The sequence below is a fragment of the Chinchilla lanigera genome, unplaced genomic scaffold (assembly GCF_000276665.1).
Source record: "Chinchilla lanigera isolate Chin_1 unplaced genomic scaffold, ChiLan1.0 scaffold00020, whole genome shotgun sequence".
Lineage (NCBI taxonomy): Eukaryota > Metazoa > Chordata > Mammalia > Rodentia > Chinchillidae > Chinchilla > Chinchilla lanigera.
Window position 1 is genome coordinate 26,398,061 of NW_004955421.1, and position 4,211 is coordinate 26,402,271.

The following is a 4,211-nucleotide window of genomic DNA, read 5'->3' on the forward strand; positions in this document are numbered from 1 at the left end:
GGGTGTAGCTCTCATACCCATAATAATCAAACTCTAAAAGCCTGCCCCATGGTCGCATGAAGCTTTGGAGGGGACACACAGACATAAAACATAACAGTGCCTCAGACTGGGAGATAATATTTGAAAAACAACTGATCTCCTAGTGGAATGATAACTCAAAATATACAAATAATTCTTATAATTTAACAATAAGAAACCACGTAGCCCAGTTTTAAAACAGGGCAAACATGTATGGGGACAAAATTCCAAAGAATAAACACAAATCCAAAAAATCATAGGAAGAACCTTAATAGCCCACACCATTAGCAAACAACATGACAACAAAATACAACTATATAATTATTAGAATAGTTTAATTTAAAATGCCAAATATGAGTGACCACCTCAAACAAAAGTTCTTTCAGTCATTGCTGATAGGAATGCAAAATGGTACAGCCACTTTGGAATACATTTTGACAGTTTCTTACACTAAACATATTTTCCATACTATCCAATGCTTGTTGGTATCTACTCAAATGAGTTAAAAATTTAAGTCCCTTCACAAAGATGCACAGAAAAGTTTGAGACAGTTTAGCTCATAATTGCCATAACCTGAAAGAACTGAGATGTCTTTCAGTCCATGAATCGATAAACAACTGTATAGCAAACAGTTAATGTAATATTATTCTTGAAGAGAATAGAGCTACCAAGCCAAGAAAAGACATGAAAGAAGCTGCAGCACATATTGTTAAACAAAAGATCTTAAGAGACAGTTTAGTATGTGACTCCAAAAACACAAACAATGAAAATATCAAAGGTTATCCTAACTCGAGGGAAGATGAATCAATACGTGGAACACATGTTGGAAATTTAGGGCACTGAAATAATACTTATATGGTGAATCCTTGGCATTATCCATCTGCCAAAACCCATAAAAAGTAGAAGAATGAGCCCTAGTATTCACTGTGAAATTTAATTAATAATAAGCACCAATATCTGCTCATCAACTGCAAAACAAAATCCTCTATATTAATGCAAAATGTTACTGATAAGGAATTTACGTGGAAAGAGAGGAAGTATATGGAAACTGTAGTTTCTCATCAGTTTTCTGGGAATCAAAAGTTGCATTGAAGAACAAAATATTAAAACAGCTAGAGAAAAGAAATAAATCACCCATACAGGAAAGCCCATCAGAATCACAGAAGACTTCTCAACACAAACTCTCAAATCAAGGGGATCCTGGAGTGAGGTATTTCAATCCCTGAAAGCAAACAATCTTCAGCACACATTTATGTACCCTACAAAACTATCTCTCAAAATCAGTGGAGAAATAAGATAATTCCATGACAAAGAAGAACTAAAGACATTTGTGACCATCAAACCAGCTCTACAGAAGGCTGTGAAGGGTACATTAGAAAGAGATAATGAAGACCACAGACACACACACCAATAGAAAGCAACCACCAAGCAGCACGAGCAATTAAACAGGAGAAAGGGAACCGACAAGGAACAAATAACATGAAAAAGATACGCCAATACACAGCAGTTATAACAATCACTGTACACGGTCTCAACTCACCAATCAAAAGAAACACACTGGAAGAATGGATCAAGAAACAAGATCCAATAATACAGTGTATTTAAGAAACACATTTAAAACAAAAAGAAATTCATAGACTAAAAGTCAAAGGATGGAAAATAATCCTACATGCCACAAGAACGCCGAAAAAAAGTGACAATGTAAACTTTAAGCCAAAACTGATCAAAAGAGACAAGGAAGGTCACTAAATACTTGTTAAGGGAAAACTCCAAGAAGAAAAGATAACAATCATAGATATAAATGCACCAAATAACAGTGCACCCAACTACATAAAATAAATATTAATAGAGATGAAAAACCAAATAAGCACTAACAAAATTATAGTGAGAGACCTTTATAACCCACTTTCACAAACAGATAGATCAACTAGACAAGAAATCCACAAAGAAATATCAGAACTAAGCCAAGACTGTGAATAAATTTGATGGATGTCTACAATGTTCCACCCTTAAACATAGAATACACATTCTACTCAGCTGCACATGGGATGTTCTCCAAAATAGACCACATAAGAGCTCACAAAAAAAAGAGCTCACAAAACATGTTTAAATAAATGTAAATGAATCAAAACTATGCATATTATCTGAGCATAGCACAATGCAACTGGATATAAATGACAAAAAAAATCACAAAACTACATAAACACATGGAAATTAATGCACTTCTGAACAACAAATGAGTCACAGAGGAAATTAAAGACTAAATTAATGGGGCGCCTGCCTGGTCATGAGTTCGATTCTGAACTGGAAAACAAACAAACAAACAAAAAGACTAAATTAAAGAGTACATACAGGGGGCTGGGGATTTAGCTTAGCAGCACAGCGCCTGCCTGATAAGCACAAGGTTGTGAGTTCAATTCCTGTTATCAGAAAAAAAATAAATAAATAAATAAATAAATAAATAAAGAGTATATACAATTAAAAAATAATGCCAATACAACTTCCTGAAACTTATGGGCTGCAAAGAAAGCAGTCCTAAGGAGGAAATTTAAAGTCATAAACTCACATCAAGAAAACAGAATGAGCTCAAATAAACAACATAATATTGAACCTCAAACTTCTAGAAAAAGAACAAATCAAATCCAAAGCTCATATGAGGTAGGAAATTATAAAGATCAGAGTAGAAATTAATGCAATTGAGACTAAGAAAACAATACAAAGAATCAATGAATCGAAAAGTTGATTCTTTGAAACTATAAATAACATTAATAAACCATTAGCCAACCTCATCAGAAAGAGAAAAAAAAACACAAATTCAAGCAATTAGGAATGAAAAAGGGGAAATCACAACGGATCCTAGAGAAATTCAGAAGATCATTGATACTTACTGCATGAACTTATATTCTCAGGAAACAGAAAACACAGAAGAACTGGACAGATTCCTAGACACAATTGAATTGGCAAACCTAAATCAAGAAGATATAAAAATTCTAAATAACTGTGTATCAGCCTATGAAGTTGAAAGTGTAATTAACAATTTACCAACAGAGAAAAGCCCAGGACCTGATGGATTCACTGTTGAATTCTATAACTAACTTAGAAATGAATAAATGTCACTAATTCTGGAATTCTTTAAAGATGTTGAAAGGGAAGCAATACTCCTAAAACCATTTCTGGAAGCAAGTATTACCCTGATTCCAAAACCAGAGAAAAAATGCAACCGAAAAGGAAAACTACAGGCCCATATCCCTAATGAATATGGACACATAAATCCTCAGTAAGATACTGGCAAACAGAATGCAGTAAATCATCAAGATTATATAACATGACCAAGTAGTATTCATCCCAGAGATGCGGGGATGATTCAACATATGCAAATCAAGAAATGTAATACACCATATTAACAGAACCAAAGACAAAAATCACATGATCATCTCAATAGATGCAGAAAAAGCATTTGACAAAGTCCAACACCCACTCATAAAAACCCTACAGAAAATTGGAATAGGTGGTCTTTAACTTAATCTTATAATAACCATCTATGACAAACCAATAGCTAATGTCATACTAAATGGTCAAAATCTAAAACTTTCACTCCAAAATCAGAAATAAGACAAGGATGTCCACTATCACCACTCCTACTCAATGTAGTTCTGGAAACATTAGCCAGAGCAATTAAACAAGAGAAAACAATAAAAAGAATAAAAAAAGGAAAGGAAGAAGTTAAAGTTTCATTATTTGCAGACAACATGATACTCTCCATAAAAGATCCCAAAATCTCAACCAAAAGACTTATAGATTTAATAAACAAATTCAGTAGTGTAGTTGGATACAAAGTTAACACTCAAAAATCAGTAGCATTCCTGTGCGCAAGCAACAAACTGAAAAGGGAGGAGGGGATTAGGGAAACCACACTCTCTACAATAGCATCCAAAAAATTAAACACTAGTAATCAATCTAACAAAAGAAGTAAAAGATCTATACAATGAAAACTACAGTACTCCGAAAAAGATTGAAGAAAATATCTGAAAATGGAAAAATATCCTTCGCTCATGGATAAGAAGAAGCAACATAATGATAATGACCATACTCTCAAAACTATTATACAGATTTAATAAAATCCAATCAAAATACCACTAGGATACCTCACAGAACTAGAAGAGAAATTCCTAAAATTAGCAGGGAATCAGAAG